The sequence below is a fragment of the Ambystoma mexicanum genome, chromosome 3p (genome assembly GCF_040938575.1).
Source record: "Ambystoma mexicanum isolate Mex_15411 chromosome 3p, UKY_AmexF1_1, whole genome shotgun sequence".
In the NCBI taxonomy this organism is placed as follows: domain Eukaryota; kingdom Metazoa; phylum Chordata; class Amphibia; order Caudata; family Ambystomatidae; genus Ambystoma; species Ambystoma mexicanum.
In genome coordinates, this window is record NC_090925.1 from 655,298,562 (window position 1) to 655,322,182 (window position 23,621).

Here is a 23,621-nt window from a genome sequence, read left to right on the forward strand (position 1 = left end):
TTTTGCTCTTTCCAATAGACTCTAGTAATTGGGCCGAGTCCCTCCTTGGGAGCTGCGACGTGTTCAGCTTATTCGACTCCATTCTTGAGCTGCAATGGATGTTCCCAGACGGGTATACAATTTTCTTTTCTTGCGGTATCTCCTCATTTAAAGAGCGTTTTACCTCTGTAATGAAGTAGCCCTTTTTCAGGAGGTCTGCTTCACCTTTTTTAGACCAGCTGCCTTTTGCTTCTGCACTTACGTACAAGTACGCCTTTGCTTTTTGATCCTTGTGGTATGGTTCAACAAGTACCAGATCCTCTGTTGTCAGATCTTTTAAGTCTCTTGTGTGTTTTAAAATTTTTAGTACTGTTCCCCTGTTTAGAGTTGTCTTCTCAAAATTTGCCGGAATCTGTTCCAGCTTTAAAATTGTCGCAGCTGCAAGCCTTAAATTTAAGGCTATTTTTTGATTCGAGCTTCTGTCCCAAGAATGTTTCTTTTTTCCGTCAGTTCAGTACGGTCATTAGATCCTTTATGCAAATTTGGTTCGCCTCTCCGGGTTTTGATAGTATCAGTATAAGATTCCAGTTTAACGTGGTTTCTTTTTTGCGGCGCTGGTTTCTCCCTCAAGGAATACGGGCCACGTGGTTGTCTTTCATCAACGTCTAGCCGGACCCTTCTGTTATCAATGTCGGGCTTTTGTTTTTTTAATGGTGAATTTTTTATACAGTCATTGATCGGTTGTGATCTTTCGTGATGGTGGTTTTCAATGTGGTTTTGACTGCAGCTCTCTGGGGATGAGTGGAGAGTGATGTTCATTAGAGCTTCATCTCTCAGGAAGTCTTCAACAGTAATTGGCGAATGTGACAGCGGAGACTGAGAGGGACTTCTAATGTAATGGCAGACCTGTATCGGGGACTGAGAAGTGGCACAGAGCTTTATTTCATTCACTGACAGATCATTGGTTTTCTGTCGAGGGGTCAAACCTTTTCCCAAAGCTTTGCCAGCTGAGGGATCCAAAACAGGAGCTGTCACCACTTCTTGTGGGATGTTTTTTTTTTATTTCCATTCGAATTAGTAAGCTGGGATGGTTTATCTTTTGTTTGAACTTTGCCTGGACTGACCCCAGGTTGTAGGTGTGATTGTTTAGGAGCTACAGTTGGCTCTTTTAGGCATGACTTAGCCGGGCCTTTTTTGACTCCTTCAAATAGACATTTTCTGAGAGGTTCGATATTTTCTTTTCCTTTTTGTTTTTTTCTGAGCTCTTTCCCAAAGTCAAAGCAGATTTTGCTTGGAACCTGTTTTCCAATTTGTTGGATCTTCGACCCTGGTTCTCTTCCTTTTTCTGCCATTTGATCGGTCTGTGATGCAGAATCTCTTGTATCTTTAATTGAGATTGAGTGGACTGATTGAGTCGACTTTTCAGTTTTTTTTTGTGAAGGGACACCAATGATTTTGTCATATATAATGCTGTCAACTTTTTCCTTTGCGGTTATATACCCTTCAAGGTATGTCATTTTCGTGTGAGTCATTGTAATCAAGGTGGTTTGGTCCTTTAACATATCATTTATGGCTTCATATAATTTCCCGAAAGGAGCGAGTGCAATCGTCAAAGCTGACATCAGTGTAGTCAGGTCTCGTTTTTTCAGCGGTGTTTCATTGAGGGCTCCCTCCGATTGGGTTCCACCAGCACTTTTCCTTTGAGGTGAAATATTATGGAAGCGAGGTGAGGAAAGAGGCTGTAATTTAGCCTTAGGAGAGTGCAGTCCTATGTCCGGGACTGCTGAAGTTGGTTCCTGTTGATGTTGATTTTTGGCTGGAGAATCGAATTCCCGGGTCTCAATACTTTGAGAGGCAGGTTGAGGGCTCAGAGGACCCTTTGGGCTATTCATCTGAGGAAATTCAGCAAGCAAGGCAGATGGGCTCGTTGAAGGGAGGTTGAACGGAGCAGTTTTTGGACTGCCCGATGTTGCAAGCAAATCGGCTCTTGGGCTTTCCAGGAGAGGAAAAACATCACTGGTGTTATCGTTTTCAACAGACAGCGGTAAACATTCTTTCGGTGCATAAGGAAACTTGCTTGCTTTAGGGCCCCCAGCGAGATCATCCGTTGCGTCCAATATTTCAGCGTCCGTCAGTTCGAGGAGGACGTCATATTTTTGTTTCCCTTGACTGACGAAGTATGCTTTTAAAGAACTGCAGATCGCTGCATTCGTTACAAGCTGGTCCGAGGGTTTTTTATACTTTGGTGCTCGACCAGCCGGACCCTTTTTCTTTCTTTGTTTGCTTTGGGTTCTTTTTTTCTTTGAGAACTCTTTATTTTTCATACTTTTGTTTGGGAAAGTGTGTGGAAGCAATGAAACAATGGAAGGGGTTTCGCCCTCTGAATTCAGCGTATTTAGAGGCTTTACAGAATGAAGCTCTACAGTAGGCGTGTCTACCTCAGTTTGTTGGTCTTTGGCTCCACCCCCTTGAGGAAGTGGACCCTCCTTTTCGGGCGCATGAATATAGGCACGCCCCACCCGATTCTCCGATGATGCTGTCGGCACCTCCGGAACTTCCAGGACGAGTGCTGGCGTGGCAGCAGATGGGAGAGCTGGCCCCTGCGGCTCCCCACCTCCTCGACAGAGGCCACCCCTGTCCCAGCCCTCTGCGCCGTCACACGCTGCGCCAGTCGAACCCAGGGCTCCAGGCGACCGAAGAACCTCCGAGACCCGAACTCTGGTAAGAGGTTTTTGAAAGCCCTCCTGGGCTGCAACGAGCGCAACGAGTGGTGAAGCCGCATGCTTCGGTCGGCTGCACTGGGAACCTGACCGAATGTTGCTTCACCAACTCACCAACTCAGGCGCCCGCAGCCGCTCATGGACCTCGTGGGACACGATTGCCGCAATGAGGCTAGTTTGAAGTGTTTCCACGCTGGCGGCATCCTTTCTTGGGGATGGCGCTGGGGCTTCACTTAGGCCCTGATTGGTTTTTTCCAAAACGGACTCATGTTGAGAGTGTAGAAGGGGGCTAGCGGTTTGGGGCCCCAAGTTGGTAGGATGTCTTTTTCTTGAGGTCGGGCGAGGGAGGTCAAATCTAGTAGATGAAGGTCTTTGGTTTGAGCTCCTCAGCCATCGCATGTCCTCTTCTTCACCTCCCAGAGGTGATGACCAGGGTGTTTCACCCCTTCCGGACTCCATGCGGGCAGAAAGGAGTCTACCAGTCACTCCTGCTCACGGACTGCCACAGACTGAAACTCTGCAGCCAACTCTGTGGCCGCTCTGCGGCTAGCAGGAGGTTTTATGGGTCCACCCACAAAAAAAAACAGCAACGAGTGTAGAGAGACTCTGGTAGGAAGGTCTGGTAAGGAAGGTCGACTGCCACAGACTGCAACTCTGCAGCCAACTCATAATACGAATCCCCAACACGAACAATAATCATGCAGAAAACTTAGAAACCCACATATAACAGGAGATGGTGAGTGAATATTTTAAGCAGCATTTGAAGCACTCAGCCACCAAAGGACCAGGGCACAAATCCCATGAACTTGGAATAGAATAAATATAAGCACACATAACATTGGCAGATAACTTTATGATTGTGATAGACAATAACCCACGAAAATGTAGCAAAATGACAACATGTACACCCCTTTGAGAGGCCGTGCAGTCCACTCTGTGAGAAAATGTGTCAGCGTCTATGACTGCAGGTGACTGATCACAATCAAGCCTTTGCCATGGAACATCATAGTTAATAGGAGGAACATAACTGCATAAGCAAATATTATGGCCACAACAAAAGCAGACCACATCACATGTACACCTCCTAAAGAAGAACTGTACTGCCAGCAAAACACATAACAACAGCAGACACCCCAAGCACCATCTTTATTGTAAACACAAGAACTGTACAGGCTCAAAATAAATACAAGCAAATCACATTTAAGCCAATCCTGGAGAGGGGACATGTCAAAAGTCCCTGGCACCCACTCTGCTGTGGTGCCTTCTGACTGGGAGACCACTCAAACCATTCAGTGCCAAGCATGATCCTCTATTGCAACAGCAATATGTGACAAAGAGGCATGCAACAATCGTCCAATGGCGTCCATGGCCTAGTGCATTCTTTCCAACAATACCACCATGTCTTGGTGCATGATGTCACTCAGTGCCACCATGTCCTGGTGCATGTCCTCCTCCAAAATATGCATTCACTTGCAAAGTTCCTGACTCGGTGTTACCACTGCATGACTAATCTATGTCAAATTCTCAGACATCTCAGAGACCACTAGGGAGCATAGATGAAGATGGATGCATCAACAACTCAATCCCCACTCTGACATCCATGCAAGATCTCCAGCTGGATTATTAGGTGGAACTGTGCTCCTCCGCGAGGGACTAGCATCCCCCATGATCCCTACAGATGCCTGCTCTGCATGGTAGGTGGTTTGTATGGCACATGGAGAACGGTGTATGGAGTGAGGAGTAGCGGTGGCACAGAGCCCTGGATGGCAGTCAGCCTAGCGCTGCTGGTAATACACGCACACTAATAATACGTAGCCTGCAAGTCCTCGCTGGTTGACCCAGGTTCGGAAGAGGTACAGCGGAGTGGCACTCTGGACACATTGACCTAAGTGCTAAGTGGAGATGAGTGGGATGATTGTTGAAGCCGATGTGGGTGTGAGAGATCTTGAGATGAGGGAGCTGGATCACAGGAACAGGTCATTATTGAGGAGTCCTGCACGGAGTGGGTAGTCAAAAGGATGGTGGTCCTGGGTCCTGGCACTTGATCCTTCTCACATGGACGGTGTAACCCGGGGTCGTACGGTGGTTTGGATCTGATCCCCAGTGGACGCTGAGCTCCAGTGCAGGAAGAAACAGCTGCTCCTTAGCTGCAAGAATTATATGTGAAGGAAACAATCAGCATGGCGGGGAGCACCAGAATGGGTGGCTGGAAGCATTACAATCGGATATTCAAGGAGTCTTATTGGAAATCAAGGCATTTTGACCTGCAGTAAACCTTGATGTCAATGATTAAAGAGAGAGTGGAGAATGGAGACAGGCTTGAGGCTTTTGAAAATAACTAGCTTTCTACCAAGAGCATGTAAGCCAAGATGGACCTGCATCTCAAAGAGTTGGAATTGTGAGAGAGAGAAGTGAGAAGTAAGATCGACGATATAGAGAACAGTGTGCCACAGAACAACATAAGGCTTATGGGGCTGACCAAGGATGATGCAGAATCCTCAGGAAACCTAAAGAAACACGTTGGATATATGCTCAGTGCACTACTGGGTGGCAATGGTAACAGGACAATCCAATTTGGTAGGATTCATTGAGGAGCTTGGTCTGGTAGGGGCCCCAGATCGGTGGTGGGCAAGTGCCACTACTACAAACACAAGGAATACGTTCTGTGGAAGGTGATAGACTTAGGTACTTTTTCAATGGGAAGGGTCCTCCATTAGGTTTTTTCAGGACCTATCATTGCACACCCTTGTTCAAAGGTGAAAATGCAGACCCCCAATGGGCAGGCTCCAAACAGAGGGATTATGATACAGATCGAGATATCCAGTTGCCCTCTCTTTTTAAATTTGAGGTGCACGATATGAAGGGAAGGAGGGTGGCTTGGCAGAATCAGTGCTGACGGGCTGCATGGTGAGTCTTGACAGCTGGCAACTGAGAGCCAGCAGCAGATGAGGAACCCATTTAAACAGGCCTTTGCACAACCACAAGGGCAAAAGAAAGTCTCTGGGGCACAAAGGTTTCAAAAATGGAATGTTTCTCCACCAAAGTAACCTGGCGGACTCAGAAGACCGAGTTTTACTGGGGTTGGCCAGGGTCAATTTTGTAAATGGAGTAGTTGGTTTTGTTCTCATTGGTGGGTTAATATGGACTCATGATGCAATGCTGGAGCATCTAAAGTTATGACGGGAACATATGGAGGGTGGTGTTTAGCCCTTCTTATTGACACAGCAATGTCTCAGGAATTTGAGAGTGTTTAATCCCACTGTGCTGTTAAAGTTACTTTTAATGGTGTTTTGGGAAGGGACATGAGGGGGGTGGAGGAGGGTGTTTTGTGGGCAAGACTGTGGGAGGAGGGAAAGATTTTTGGATGAGGGGGAGCTTGATCCAGGTACGGGGCTAAACTGCAATTCAGGAGGTAAATGGTGTTCTTGCAGATTGGTGAGGATTTATAAACTGAATGGGAGTTATAGGAGACATTAAGATCAGTATAATGAATGTTAAGGAGCATGGGCTCGGGAGGATAGATCATGGACAACGTGCCTGCCTTGGAAGCAAGATAATGCAGAGCAACACAGGTTTGATCCCCGGGTCTGTGCTTAGAAACTTCTGGGTATTAAGTGCGTTGTAAATAACCAGTTACAATTACAAGGGGCTTAACTGACCTCATAAGTGCTCCCTATTGATGAGGGACTTTAAGAGGTCATACTTGGATATTCTGTTTTTACAAGAATCTCCTTTCAGACAGGGTGATGAATCTTGTGTATGGAGTAAAACGGTGAGACACATGTTCTGGGCATTAGAAGGGGAAACAAAATGAGGGGCTCTGGGCATTATACTGATGAATTCCCTCCTATTGAAAGAACAGAGGTGTATATTGGATTCAAGTGGAGGTGAAGTGGGAGAATGGAAAACCAGACTCCCGTCCTTCACCTCTCGCGCTTGGCCTAGAGGGTCGCGGCCCAGACACCCGCCACGAGAAGAGTTTGCCCATTTACCAGATGACCAAATACCCTGGTACAGAAACATACGGATGTGTCCATCTGCCTGCCCAACAGCCCGCACTGGCCATGCCGACACCTGCGGCACGGACCAACTAGACTGAAATCTACACATCGTTAGAGATGCCATGACGACCTAGATAACGGGAAGCACCGCTGAACTATTATACACGCTGAACATTTCCACACCAATCTACACGAAGAACATACTCAGTGCTCTGACGTAGGCGACAGGCTTATTCACGGACGTGCATCTTTATTATTTTTACATAGGCTTTCAGAATGCAGAAACGCAAGACGCACCATGAGCTCATTTATAACGCTTGCTCACGCTTCTCTTGAAACCCGTTACCATCATGAGAGATATAATGGAAACACGATACTGGCCATGAAACTGTATGCCACTATAACCTAAAGCATCCATGCACTAAATGGATTACTCGTGCACCAGGCCCAAGTAGGCCTCAAGCAAGAGTTCCCGTGGACATTAACAAAGCAAAAGTCAGGTTGCTGAGCCTGCAGAAAGAACCCAGTGGAGCAACCAGCCAAGGTCGTACTGTTGCAAACCCACAGTCAAGAAACAAATCTTCAAAGGCACGATGTTGCAACCTCGCACTCCACGTACCAATGTTAAAATCATATCTGCAAATTAAACCAGACATACAGTGGAAAAACAATATTAATTGTGCAGAATTATGCCTCAAACACGGTCCCTCCCCACGTGACCAAGCCGAACCTGACGAGATGCCAAAACCCAGGAGAGAAAAGGCGTCTGGGTACCTCGCTACGAGACGCAGGCCGACACACTTGAAAGGCTCAATGGACACCTGCTACAGTGGGAACGGTCAGTCTCCCACCTATGAATAAATCCTCACATTGCCTGCACGTACCCATATTGAAACACTGTTGCAACCACAGGTGCACCGTGTGCTGGGAACAACGGTGGTCCCAGGCTGGGGAGCTCACGGATGCACCAATCAGAACATGAGGTTCTTATCTCAGACGTCAGTAACGTTAGCCAATCCTCAGGGGTCTTCATGTAACAATTCTTATGTATCTAATTGTAGGGACAACCCAGATATACCACCTGACTACACCTTAACCACTAATATCATTCTCTATAGGCGTACTATACTAACCCCACCACTCGAGCAACCAATCAAGAGTGGCGATAGGTTCTTTTGGTAACTTTTTGGAATGACGCAAGTAGCGCGTCATAATGTAGTAAAAAGGGCCTGCGAGCCCCACTATTGTGTGTGTGTCAGGACGAACGCGTGCGCTCCTTGACCCATCCCTGCCGTTTGCATAATAAACGACAGAAGTTGCCTTGCTCCTTGTGTGTGCCTCATACTCTGTCTCGATCCGAGATATACACGGGAGGAGTTGGGGCCTCCCTGCCCGGAGGTCTGCGGACGGCCCGGCCGACCCCGGCAGAATCCCCCCCGACAAGTTGGAGGCACTGCTGAGATCTGTTTAAGATCGACTTTTATTTTTATTTTTCCAGGCACTCCCGTTGCGGGGAGGCCCGGCGGCGCGGCCCCCTCTGCCGTTGCCCCCTTCTGAGGACTACAGGACCATCGCGGAGCTGCGAGAGGACCGGACAGCGCAATCCGGATATTGGCCCTCGGGAGCCGGTTGAGAAGTATCCCGCCCGCGGTCGGCGAGTGTCCAGACGTGGTCCAGACGAGGGGAGGTGGCGAGCCGCTTGGAGGGGTGCACGCAGTCGAGCGGCCCTGCATCGAGGGAACTTGGTGAGCATGACACGCACAACAAGCAATGCGAAATTGTGAGGGAGGGGGCGGAAGTAAATAAGGGAGGAGGGAGGTATTGTAAAAAGGTGGGGTGAAGGTTTAATTGAGTGATGATAATGGAATGAATGGTAGTGAATTGAGTGCGAGAGAAGGCGGCTAACGTTACGCGAAAGAGGGGGGCAGGGCACGAGAACAACACGTGCAGACGCTCGCAACAAAAAGCTAACGTTACGCGAAAGAGGGGGGCGGGGCACGAAAACATCACGTGCAGCCGCTCGAAAGACACTGATTGGCCTAAATCGCGACTACGTGTGAGGGTGGGTGTGTGTGGTTTCCTACGATTTGACATTTATCATTCAATGAGTAGATGAGGTTCCCTATTGTTCGAGCAAGAAACTCGATAGGTAGATGAGGTTCCCTATTGTTCGAGCAAGAAACTCGATAGGTAGATGACGTTTCCCTGTGGGCGGTGGCTAGTTACGTAGTTGCCCAAAACGGAAGATAATTGGCTGGTTAAGCCCTCCTGTTGAGGGGCGTATCACACGCGAGGCGACGCAGCGTGCGCAGTCCGGTTATAGTATTGATGAGATTACCTTGTTCCAGGAGAGACAGGAAGACAGCTGTAGGGTTAGCGGGGTAGATTGCAAGTGTATTTTGAATTTAAAGAAAATAACACGAATATACCAGTAGTTCGAAGAAATAGGTGACGTCACCAGTAGGGATTTAGTAAGATATCGTGAACACAAGAAGCTTTGGGTTTGACATTGGTGGGGAAGAGAAACATGATAAAGGAGCGGACACGGAGATAAACGATAAACGAGTGGATCAAAGAGGAGAAGGGGAAGGGGGCGTGGCTGCGCACGGAGAACGCCGGCCACGGCAAGTGTAAAGGTGGGAGGAGAACGGGGAAAAAGGACGACTGTGTAAGATCGTCGTAAGGGGTACGCAGCTGCAGGGGGCTGCGTGCGCTTCGGCCGCAGGGGGCCGTAGGGGAAGGAATATAATATAACATCATAAATATATTTGTTTTATAATTTTTTTTTTGTGATTATTATCATTGCATAAATTGTCAAAGGATTGTCGTAAGTCCCCACACTTGCGGGGCAAGGTAAGCAATAAAAGGTTGTATGTTGCAAACTGGTAGCAAGGGGAAGGGTAAGAAAGGGTGCGCTAGTATGTCATACGGGAGAGGGTTGGGAGGGTGGGGGAATACCCTCACTACCCCACTACAACATATATGCACCACACTGCCACCACATAGGGAGAAGTTAATTAAGTACAGCATAGAGTGGACCCAGGGGACGGACAACAAAATGTTGACACCATGGCCGCCTAATGGTAGCTTTGACCCATATGCCCAACATTCACTATTAAACCATCTGCACAATACATACAAGGGGAAGAAGTTGGCAAACCATGTGGAGGTGTTTAACTTATGGAGGATGTTCCAGGGGTCTAGACCAGGACCAAATGGAATGTTCACTATGGGGGAAACACCGGAAGAAAAGGAGATTAAGAAAGAAGGAACGGATGGGGAAAAGGAGAGTGAAGGAACAAAGAATATGGGGAATGAAAAACTGGGTGGAGGAAAGGTTGATAAATTAGCTGACATAAAACAGGAACCGAGCAATGAGATACCCTTAACACCGGGAGTGAAAACAGAGGGGGGAGGGTTGTACCCTTTAAGAGAATTAGGAGAAATAAAAGGACAGTTAAGGGCGGCTGAAGGATACTCAAACCCGGCATACAGCCCTCCACCATATGTGGCTCATGGAAAGATACCAATGGGGGACGGGAGGAGAGAAGAGCAGACTGTAGAGATAGGAAACGATGAGTGGGTAGCTGCACAGATATTGTTGAAATTACGAGGATCACTAACTGGAGAGGAAAGGGAGGCGGTAAAGAGAACAAACGAGGATAGTGAAAGAGAGAGTGAAATGAGGGGAGAGGAGCTGCTACGGCAGAAGGAAGAGATTTTGGAGGAAAGATTAGCTAAACTAAGGGATGAGCAGAATGAACTGATAAAACAACTTGAGGGGGAGGAAAGAGAGAGAGTGAGGAAAAGGAAAGAAGATAAGGACGAATTGGAAAAATTAAGGGAGCAAAGTGAGGAGAGAAAGAGGGAAGCTGTAAGGGTAAAAGCAGCAGCAGAAAGGGTATCAAGAGTAGTGATGAGGGAGAAGAAGAAGGAAGAAGAAGAAAATGAAAAGGAAATGGAAATATGGAGGAGGAGGATAATATCAGAGACAGCTAAAAAATATGAAGAGGGGAAGGTAATAGAGAGTATAGTAGAAAGAGAAAGGGTGAAATGGGAAAGGAGGAGAGAGGATGAAAGGATATTGGAAGAGATGAGCAACGAAGTAATGGAGGAATTAAAAAGGAAAAGAGAGGAAAATAGTAGGGAGATGGAGGAGAGGAGTGAAGGGGAGAGAGAGGAGAGTAAGAGGGAGAGTGAAAGATGGGGAGAAGTATATAAAAATAGAGAGGTAGCAACAACGTCAGCACTAGGGGGAACAGGTGGTAACAACGGAAAGGAAGAGGGAGACCTAATAGACTTAAAAACTGTAACAATAAAAGGAAAAAAGGCAGAGTGGGGGGCGCAATTTATGAATGATTTTTGTAGTGAGGATGGAAGGAAGAGTGAAAGGGAAAGCTTAGATAAGCTATACCTCACTAGAACAAACATAGATTCGCCATGGGTGAGTAGAAGATGGGAGGAGCTGGAGAGAAGTAAGGAGGAAGTGAAAAGAATGGGAGAAACACAAACTAACGAACACACGCCACCGACGCTCACCAACCAACACACGCCACCCACATCACCATCACGCTCTCTAACGCCACACCCCACATGTTCAACAACTGCACGCTCTCTGCACAGAATAAAGCTCGCACCCTTCATGGACGAAGTTACACCTTATGCATGTCGGCTTAGGGACCTCCCTAGTCGCAGGCAAGACAGGCAAACAGACGTGACAATATTGAACACAGGAAAGGATGAAAAAAGGGGAAAGGAAGAAGAGGGAGGTAGGAGAAGAGGTAGTAAGGAAGGATTTGAAGTAGTAAAAGGAATGGGGGAAGAGGAGGGGTGTGAAGAGTTAACATCATGGAGCATAAAGGATGACACAAGACAGAATGTAATGCCACTGCTGGAGAGAGGAGGGGTTAGACCACAATATGTACCTTGGAAACATACGGATAAGGAAAACATAAAATGTAGGCTCCCATCATTAAGTGGAGGTGCGGGTAAATGGATATATGAAATGGAAAAACACACCGCAGGACAGAAACTAGCAGTGGGAGATGTTAAGGGCCTGTTAATATCAATATTAGGGGATAGAGCGGATGACATTTGGAAAAGAGCGGGATTCCATGGGGTAACAATAACAAACACATCGCATGATGGGGCACCATTTGCAAACTGCAGACATGCGCTATGGCAGGCACTAAGAGTGCAGTACCCAGACACATCAGACATAGGAGCCATTACTTCCCGTAAGATGGGTGAGAACGAGGATCCTGTTGATTATATCCAGGATATTCAAGAGAAGTGGCGCATGGAAACTAGAGAACAATGGGACAAAACACCAGCCATATTTTATCATATACTAGTACAAGGGCTCCCAGAAGGAGTTCAGAGACAATTAAAGAAAGTAGTGGGGATGGAAGCAAAACCATGGCCGGAAATACAACTGACTATAGTACATCACTGTAGAACATGGCAAGGAAAAATGAAACAAAAGGAAGAGGACAGGAAAACAGAAGAGGCCAAATTAGTACAGAAAAAACTTACTAAATATACCATGGAAGGGGCACTAATAACTGCGCCAACACCAATGGCCCAAAGCCCAACGCAAGTAGTGGCTGCACAAAATCCAGCTCAAATAGCGCCTCCACAAGAGGTAATAGAGCAAGTGCTGCCTCTGCAATCACACGCACAGAACATGGGAGGAGGGTACCCAATGCAAGGAGCTGGGTATTATAATTATAATAGAGGGAGAGGAGGGTTTATGAGGGGAAGAGGATACGGATATAATACCCAACAACAGGCTGGGGGACTCAGAAATAATTACCAGACAGGGCAACCAGTATACCAGGACAACACAGGGAACTTCCCATGGCAAAACAGGGAACCACCCGTGTGTTGGAGCTGCGGACTATTAGGACACATGTCACGTACATGCAGGGTCAGGCCAGGAACACCAGCATGGAACGAACAAGCACAACATAGGACATCACAAGAACAGCAGGGCATACAACCACAGCAGATGTCACCACAAGGGAGTGACCAACACTATTCCCTACCACAACAACAAATAAAACAATACCTGCCACAAGTAACTGGTGCAGCGTTAATACAACCACCACCACAACCTGAACGAACGCAATTGGGTGGGGTGACGGTGTTGGGGCACAACCCTTACACAGGGAATGGCCAGTCATTGTACCCCCAATAGGACAGCCCACAGACGGCCTTGGTGTGTCCCATCCTGTCAGTAACACCTAATAGTGCGGAGGAGCCACGCATAGAGGTAACGATAGGTGACAAAAAATTATCATTCCTTGTTGACACCGGGGCGACCCGGTCTTGCATAAGGGAAGGTAAGTTTAAGATGTCAGGCGAAGCCATGAACACACAAGGGTTTTCTGGGGCTAAAGGGTTGGTTCCATTTACTGATAACGTTCCGCTATCTATTGGAGATTACGATCTGTCAGTACCACTTTTGTATTATAGTGCCTCACCAGTAAACATACTGGGGAGGGACATAATGAACAGATTAAATATGACGATCTCCTTTACAGAGGATGGCATAATTTGCTCTACTCCAGGGATTAACATGCTTGCAGCACGACAGATTTTGCAAGCATACTGTGGACAGATAGCGATCAGGGCGGAGCCGGTAGACGGCGAGGTATTCCAGTACGGAACAGACATGGCATTTGCATGGATGCCAGGGATAGGAGGGAAAATATGGAGGAGACCAGCAGCCTATCTATTCCGACCAGAAACACCAGCTAATGAACTGGAAGGGAAGGTCATTGCAGTGGACATTGAGAGCATTATTGCAACAGCTGATTATGTTGCTGTGCACGCCCAAGATAAAGAAGGGAGAGCATGGAGGGCGGTGATAGCACTAGCAGAAGGATGTAGGCTGACCCAGGTGTCAGATGAAGAGTTGTTTTCAGAAGAAAAGGAGGAAAATGAAATGGTGTTCATGATGAGTGTAGAAATGTGGCTAACAGTGGCTCACAAACAAGTGGCACAGAAAATTGCAATGGCACTTGAGGCACCCGCTGGCACACCAGTCCCATTTTTTAAAGAAGATATGTCAAAGGTGCCAAAATCATTATGGACTATTAGCCCTTATGATGTAGGATGCATTAAAAGCATAGGGGGTGTAAAGATAAAATTAAAAAAGGGTGCCATACTACCAAGAGTGAAACAATACCCATTGTCAAGAGAGGCAGATGAGGGCATATACGAAACCATAACAGCCCTTATAAACAATGGCATATTGGTCCCCTCAGAATCCCCATGCAACACAGCTGTGTACCCGGTGCGCAAGGCTAAAGGAGGGTCTTGGCGGTTCATACAGGACCTCAGACCGTTGAACAACATAGTAGAAGCAGAGTATCCAGTAACAGCAAACCCGGCCACAATTTTGTGTGGCATTCCAGCAGAAGCATCACGGTTTACAGTGATTGACCTTAAAAATGCTTTTTTCTCAATACCATTACACCCAGACTCACAAGACTTGACAAGCTTCACTTACCGAAATAGGAAGTGGAAACATACCAGATTACCACAGGGATATTGTGAATCACCTTCAATTTTCAATAGGGTAATACAGATGGATTTGGGTAACGTTGAGTTGGAAAGCACAGTGTTACAGTATGTGGATGACATAATAATTTGCAGTACAAATGAAGATAAATGTAGAGAGGACTCATTAAAAATGTTGACGATATTGGCTGAAAAGGGGTACAAGGTAGACATGGAAAAGATACAATACTGTCAGGAACAGGTACTTTACATTGGCCAACTGATATCACAATATGGAAGAAGGATTGCACCACAAAGAGCACAGGCAATATCAGGCACTCCCGTGCCACAGACTGTAAGAGAACTGCAGCAATTTCTGGGACTGTGCAACTACTGTAGAGCATGGGTATTTGATTACAGCTCTTACATAGGACCCCTGCTTGAGGGTTTGAAGGAAGCAAATAAAGGGGAGAAAAAGTTGGGATGGACTATGGAAATGAAGGAGGCATTTGATGAATTAAAAGAAGCAATATCAACTGCTCCAGTACTAGCATCCCCAGACTATGAGCGACGATTTTTTATATTTTCACATTGCGACTCAGCAGTAATGAAAGCAGTATTGGCCCAAAAGACTAGCATGGGCTATAAACCAGTAGCATTTTACAGCGGTCACTTAGATCCAATAATGTTAGGACAATTCTCTTGCGAACAAGGTCTTGCTGCAGCTGCATTTGCAGTAGAAAAAGCATCATCAATAACTATGGGGTGTCCAACTACACTATTTGTAGAACATGCACTATTTGCGATATTGAATAAACCTAAGTCCACACTGACGACACAGAGGGCAACAGGTTATGAGATTATTTTGTCCAAAGCTGAACTGGCAATTGTTAGATGTAGCACGGTTAACCCTGCAAGGTTCCTAGCAGAAGTAATTGAAGAGGGAGATTACGCCCACGACTGCACCCAAGTAACTGAGATGTACTCATGTACTAGGAAAGTTGAAGAAAACGCACTAGAGGGAGGTGAGCTTTTGTTTATTGATGGGTCATCAACTATTGATCAAGGAGACGGGATAAGGAGGACTGGGGCAGCAGTAGTACAAATGATGGAAGCGCCAGTGTGTGTGGCTATTAAGTGTGTACAATTACCACAGCATTACTCTGCTCAAGCGGCGGAACTGGTTGCACTCATATTGGCGCTAAAGGAAAGTTTTAATAAAAAAGTTACTATATATTCCGACAGTGCATATGTTACATCCACTGTCCACTCAGGGCTATCAAAGTGGAGAAGAAGAGGGTTTAGGAGAGCTGACGGCACTCCAGTACAACATGCCCTCTTGTTGGCTGAACTAATTGAAGTAATAAACGATCCCCAAGAACTAGCCCTAGTAAAATGCACAGCACACACCAATGGAGAAGACTATATATCAAAAGGAAATGCAGCAGCAGACGCACATGCAAAATATGCTGCATATTTTGGTGAGATATGGAACCCCACAGACTCACAGAGAGGGAGAGGGAGGGGAATAGCGAGGGAGATGTTAATAAAAGAAGGGTACACCCATCTCCCAGCCACCCAGATTATGGAGTTACAAGCGGCTGCACCAATGGCCGAAAAAGAAGTATGGGTGAAAAGAGGATGCACAATGTCACCAACCGACGCACTATGGCGCCAGGGTGGCACTGGGAAAGTTGTAATACCATTGGCATTGTTAAATACCGCCTTGAACCAATTACATCACCCTGCCATACAGGCAAAGAAATAATAGCAGCACGAATTAGAGAAGATTGGTTCTGTCCCGAGTTAACATCCCATGTGTCAAATTTTATCAGCAATTGCCTTACATGTCAACAGTTCACGGCCGGTCATACTTTAAAGGTGATAAGAGGTACCATACCCCGACCAGAAGGACCTTTTCGGCACCTCCACATTGACTATGTTGATATGATCAACATTTGTCAAGGCAATAGATACATGATAGTAGTAGTATGCCCATTTTCTAGGTGGATCGAAGCAGGGCCCTGTTCACACCCTGATGCGTTTAGAGCAGCCAAATTTATAGTAAGGGAGGTATTCCCCAGGTGGGGAGTGTGCGAGGTGTTAAGATCAGACAACGGACCCCATTTCGCAAATGAAATGTTCCAGCATATCACATCCCTACTGAACATTAAACACAAATTTGCATGTGCGTACCACCCACAGGCCAATGGTGTATGTGAACGCCTGAATGGCCTATTGAAGGAGGCAATTGCTAAAATACAGCAAACAACAAAGAAAAGTTGGTTGTATTGCCTTCCGTTAGCACTGTTCGAACTTAGAAACAGGCCAGGGTCCGACCACCACCTCACCCCACACGAGGTGGTTACTGGACGCCAAATGCGCCTTCCCCTAACACCAACGTCAAGGGCATTCACCGACCAAGAAAGTTCTGCGAATGTGTTAGGTGATGAAATGTATCAATATGTGTCTTCTTTGATTACTAGCGTTGTGTTTGTGTCTCAACAGCTCGAGCGCACACGGGGCGGGTCCACCAGCAACCAAGAAATAGACGAAAATACAGAATTGGAAAAGGAGAACTTGTGCCAACTTGCCAAAGGTGACCACGTACTACTTCGAAATTTTAATAGAAGGTGGAACCAGCAGAGGTTCACTGGCCCCCATTTAGTAGAGGACGTATCAACAAGAGCAGTAAAACTAAAGGATAAGCGTGCGTGGAACCACCTGCATGATGTAAAAATCTACAAACTGCAGACCCGCCCCAGCGCCAACGACAGGTCCATTGGAAAAACGCCAACAACATCCCCGGCAGCGGAAGAAAACACAACCACAGACAACGACCCAATTGTCCCCTCGGAGAGAATAACGGACGAAGAAGGGGGTGATCCCCACACTGCCCACCCCATGGTCACACGTTCAAAGAGTAAAACTGCTCCCACCATCTGAGCAAACCCCCCCCCCATTGACTACTAAATACAATTGTAATAAAAACTAAGGACTTCGCTTGCACCAATACACATGTAAACACGTGAATGTTCTCTTTTTCTCTCGCACATACAGGAGCTGCGTAATATTGTATTGTTAAGAAAAGTTATCTAACAAATTCAGTGTGCAGGCGTAGATGGTGCTGCCAGACGATAGTTACCCAGAAGAATTGTCACACCAATTTGTATACGAAATAAAAAGGCCAACATACTTAAAAAAGAAAAGGGTACGTGTATACTACACGGCCTTCCTCCTGGCCATAGAAAATTACATGCCCCACCTCCGCCCATACTTGCCGGTCTTGAGAGACCGATCACTTAGAGTAGCGTGGGAGCAACTCTTCACCTGGGCACTGAATGACTATTTGATAGGGAGAGCTTAATGAAACAAAACTAACATTTAATAACAAGCACTTTTTGAGAATTTTTAGGCGGGCAACTTTAACGTCGCAAGAATACGCTGCCAGGACTGCAGCAAGGTAAGAGCAAAAATGTCGGTGAGGTTAGCATATGTAATAAAAATAATAGGGATTTTTATGATCACCGGAGTTTTGGCTGCCTCTGTATGGCAGTACAGCTATGCTATGAGTTTTTTTGCTGCACCCAAACCTAATGTACCCCACCTCCCTGCTGCAACAGGTGTTACGTCAGGTGGTAACAGTAACAATGAACAAAAGCGAAATAAAGTTAAACGCAGCACATACTCAGACAATAAAGGTATTGATAATTATGTACAAGATTCAGCACACGTCACAAACAACATATGGTACCAGCACATGACCCGCATTGGTAAGCAGACAACTGAGGATAGCTGTTACGTTTGCTCATTAATACCATACGCCATGAGCGCTTCACGAACATTTGTTGCCACAGAAATAGATGAAAAAACAGCACAGTGCATAATATATTTGGCCCTGTTCCAAACGAAAGGAAGATTCCAAGGAACAGTAGTGCACATGACATGGAAAACACGAGACTCATACCCATATGAAAACAACTTCCTCAAGACCTATCTGAGTTATCACAAGACCAGTTTACATGCTGAAGCATTCAGATACATAACAAGTGGCCCTGAAAAAGGAGAAACAAAGAAGGTAACACTGCAGTATCTACCATGTGATTGGTACGCCACGGAAGTTCCGGGTAAACAAGGATGCTGGGAGAGGCCATTACTGACGATAACAGGAAAGGTGTTCCTGGGTACCAGCTGGGAGATAGGAGTGGTTGGCAGCAACATGGTAACAAAAGAAACTATCTCAACCATCGAGACACACAATCATCGATGTTGGACGACATGGATCAAGTACGTACCAATGCTCACGTGGGTAGAAGAAGATGAAGACCCGATAACTATATTACCATTGACTGCGCCCAAAGTATGTTACCAGCATAAAGGAGAGGTGGACGTGGGATATAACACCAATTGTGCAAGTGTGATGGAGTTACCTGAGGGGGGAGCGGGAACAGCAGTAATAATGGACCATTATTGGGCCTGCGGAGAAAAGGCATATCATACACTGCCTCCCCTGTGGAGTGGTGTGTGCACAATGGTACACGTAAATGTACCATCACTAGTGGTACCTAAGAAGCATGTCGATGTGGCGAAATTTCCGAAAATGGATGAAGGAGACAGGAGAAGAAAGAGATCTGCACCACTCCAGAAGGAGCAAGAAAACAGGACAAACAGCAATGATACTGTCCTAAACAGGAGAAAAAGACAAGGAGAGCCATTAACAGGAAATTATCTGTGGGGAAGGTCGGAAACGGAACTAACATCAATACCGCCAGAACACAGACTATTCAGCAGAGCAGCAATGTTCTTCTCCTCAATAATACATCCGGGACTGCAGGCATACGCAAACGCAAAATGGCTGCAAATAACCAGATGGGAACTAATGATGACCATAAATTCGACAGTAAATGGGTTTAACGCAATTAAAGAGGAGCTGCGAGCTGTAAGGATGGTAGCACTACAGAACAGATATGTATTGGACCTTCTCACAGCAATGGAAGGAGGAGTTTGTGCAAAGATAGGACAATCATGCTGCACGTTCATACCTGCCAACGATGCCGACAATGGTACACTAACAGAAGCAGTTTCACAATTGGCCCAGATGCACTCCAAAATGATGGACGAAAGTAACGGCGTAAACAAGGATAAAAGCTGGTTTTCACTATTATGGTCATGGATGCCATCTTGGCTGTCAGATGGACTGAAAATAATAGTGGGATGTGCTATTTTGGCTGGAGCTGCACTGATAATAATTAGATTTTGGAAAGCCCGGAAGGCGCGCTCAACTGATGAGTTGCTGGAAATGGTGGGAATGCACCCCTTGATGCCAGCAGATGACGGCCAGCACACAGGTGTGATAATACACGAAAGGGAGAAGTTGCGCACCCAAATCATCGCCAATCATCTAGACCCACCATCAGTGAAGATCGAGAACCCAAGGAACCCTAGGAGCTACATAGGAAGATGGGTGTACTGTACTCCTGGAGGAACATGCGAATACATGTATTGGTCATTTGAAGATCACGTAAACCATTATGGACATCTCGGAGGGATAACCAAGATATGGAGAGTAAGAGGAGATAACGAGAAGGATATGTTTGTGGTCGACAAGTCGACCAGAGGGGGGACTGAAGTGGGAGAATGGAAAACCAGACTCCCGTCCTTCACCTCTCGCGCTTGGCCTAGAGGGTCGCGGCCCAGACACCCGCCACGAGAAGAGTTTGCCCATTTACCAGATGACCAAATACCCTGGTACAGAAACATACGGATGTGTCCATCTGCCTGCCCAACAGCCCGCACTGGCCATGCCGACACCTGCGGCACGGACCAACTAGACTGAAATCTACACATCGTTAGAGATGCCATGACGACCTAGATAACGGGAAGCACCGCTGAACTATTATACACGCTGAACATTTCCACACCAATCTACACGAAGAACATACTCAGTGCTCTGACGTAGGCGACAGGCTTATTCACGGACGTGCATCTTTATTATTTTTACATAGGCTTTCAGAATGCAGAAACGCAAGACGCACCATGAGCTCATTTATAACGCTTGCTCACGCTTCTCTTGAAACCCGTTACCATCATGAGAGATATAATGGAAACACGATACTGGCCATGAAACTGTATGCCACTATAACCTAAAGCATCCATGCACTAAATGGATTACTCGTGCACCAGGCCCAAGTAGGCCTCAAGCAAGAGTTCCCGTGGACATTAACAAAGCAAAAGTCAGGTTGCTGAGCCTGCAGAAAGAACCCAGTGGAGCAACCAGCCAAGGTCGTACTGTTGCAAACCCACAGTCAAGAAACAAATCTTCAAAGGCACGATGTTGCAACCTCGCACTCCACGTACCAATGTTAAAATCATATCTGCAAATTAAACCAGACATACAGTGGAAAAACAATATTAATTGTGCAGAATTATGCCTCAAACACGGTCCCTCCCCACGTGACCAAGCCGAACCTGACGAGATGCCAAAACCCAGGAGAGAAAAGGCGTCTGGGTACCTCGCTACGAGACGCAGGCCGACACACTTGAAAGGCTCAATGGACACCTGCTACAGTGGGAACGGTCAGTCTCCCACCTATGAATAAATCCTCACATTGCCTGCACGTACCCATATTGAAACACTGTTGCAACCACAGGTGCACCGTGTGCTGGGAACAACGGTGGTCCCAGGCTGGGGAGCTCACGGATGCACCAATCAGAACATGAGGTTCTTATCTCAGACGTCAGTAACGTTAGCCAATCCTCAGGGGTCTTCATGTAACAATTCTTATGTATCTAATTGTAGGGACAACCCAGATATACCACCTGACTACACCTTAACCACTAATATCATTCTCTATAGGCGTACTATACTAACCCCACCACTCGAGCAACCAATCAAGAGTGGCGATAGGTTCTTTTGGTAACTTTTTGGAATGACGCAAGTAGCGCGTCATAATGTAGTAAAAAGGGCCTGCGAGCCCCACTATTGTGTGTGTGTCAGGACGAACGCGTGCGCTCCTTGACCCATCCCTGCCGTTTGCATAATAAACGACAGAAGTTGCCTTGCTCCTTGTGTGTGCCTCATACTCTGTCTCGATCCGAGATATACACGGGAGGAGTTGGGGCCTCCCTGCCCGGAGGTCTGCGGACGGCCCGGCCGACCCCGGCAGAATCCCCCCCGACAGAGGGTTACATTGGTTGCTATCGATGTGATAATGTGGAACAGTTACCCTATTTTGGTGAAGGCCTTTGCAACCATAGATGACTGGGCTGAATGGATGTCTATAGTGGGTGGGTGTTTCAATATGATTCAAGACCCGAGACTAGATTGGAAATCGGGAAGGCCTTCTGTATGTAATGAGGACACTAGGGACAATAGGAACTTTTCAAGTCTTATTGTAGACCATTTCTGGCTCGACACTTGGAGATTCTGGGCTTATCTCCCAGGGAGATACACTTTCTTCTCCCCGCCGCAGAATTATTTCACAAGGATCAATCTCCTTTTGGTGTCATGGGAATATGGAGGGTCCTTTAAATCTGTGGAAGTGGACACTATAACCTGGTCGGACCTGATGATCCTCACATTGGCCTTGGATAACTGACATGGAGGTCTGCAGTGGTGTTGTACTGACTCTCTTTTCAGAAAATGTTTAGAACATGAAATCGGATTCTTTTTTCAGACAAATGACACAGGGGACATCTCCCAGAGACATGTGTGGGAAGCAGTAAATGCTACTTTTAGTAGGGGCACCTTATTGCGGAATGGGCATGAAAAAAGAGAGCGAATCCTGGTGGGAACAGAGGGATGATACTGCATAACTTAGTGCCACACTTAAGGGAGACCAGAGGAGACTTGTGACCATATTAAAATGTATCAGGGAATAGAGGAAAGAGCTACATTCCCTACTTCTGGGATCAATCAGCCGAGTTCATTAATATTACACAACAAAGTTATTATGAAAAGCTATTTCACAGAGTAAAATAATATGTGCAAAATATTGCAAGTTTTCTATTGCATCCCTTATTGTATATAACAGACAAAAGGTCATCCCCATCCTTCTTTATGGCGATGAGACCAAGATGTGGAAGCGGGAGACTTATCGGATGAAAAAGGAAAGTTGGTATTGGAAATGTGTACTACATAGGCCAATGTCCACCTCAATTGCTGTGCTACGCTATGAATTAGGGCTAACTTCACTCATAGCGGTACTGAAATGGAAAATGTGTCTTTTTTATCGGAAATGTATAATGCAAGAATCAAATAATATTTTATTGGTAATCATTGCTAATTACTTGCTAGTCTCAGATCATACATTTCCCAAGTCTTGGCGTGCTAAAGTGGAGGAAATCTTGTACGATGCAAACATATCACTTGTCATGTTAATAGAGAATCCTTGAAAAGCTGAAAATGATATCCAAAGATGAAATCAAATGCAGATTCTGTATGATTCATGATGAAAATCTAGAACACCTTGTGTCAGACTGTACCGAATTAGCTGAGCAAAGAACACCTTGGGCCTCATTACGACCCAGGCGGTAAGCTACCGCCTGGGTCGTACCCTTACCACCATGGTGTAAACTACGTTTACACCATGGTGGATGGCGGATTTACCGCCCCATTCCAAGGTGAGTGGGGCGGTAAATCCCCATTTCCTATTTTACACTTCCCCATTCCCATTTTTGCCCCATAGGGCATAATTAGCACCATGGTCCCTTAGCGCCATGGATTTTAACGCCTTTTTGCAGGCGTTAAAATCACCATGGCGCTAAGGGACCTTGTAATCAGGCGTTAAGGGTCGGCGCCGTTTACGGCGCCGTTAACCCCTTAACGCCTGACTCGTAATGAGGCCCCTTGTGTCAGAATGTACTGAATTAGCTGAACAAAGAATCACATTTTCTAAAGTACATATGGAGCAGTATCAGGATATAACTTCATCATTTATGTGGTCCTATGTGATTCATTCGAATAGGAAAACAATCAATTATGCTACTATACAATGTGTTCGCAATCTAAATTTAGCAGGGATACAACATAATTAAGAACTAACAATGATATATTGATAGAAAAGAGAGGTTAGCATGTGATTACGATTATTTGTTTGTTGAATGGATGCTTTTAATTTATGTTATGATCTCATTGTGATAAATGTATAGAAGATATAATTTTATACAATTTTATATAATTTTATATGAATAAGTCGAAAGGTTAGATTTAGCTAACTGTAACAACTAATAAATAAACTTATAAACGTATAACTGTATTATGAAAAGGGGGACTGGACAGGCCCATGCTGGCCCATAGGCTTCGTGTCGCTAGGGACGAGAAATGGGTGCAGCTCCTAAGGAACGATGCCTGGCTGGAGATTAGGGACCCAAGGGGAATTCTCCAGAGATTGACAGAGTTTTTTGAGAACCTTTA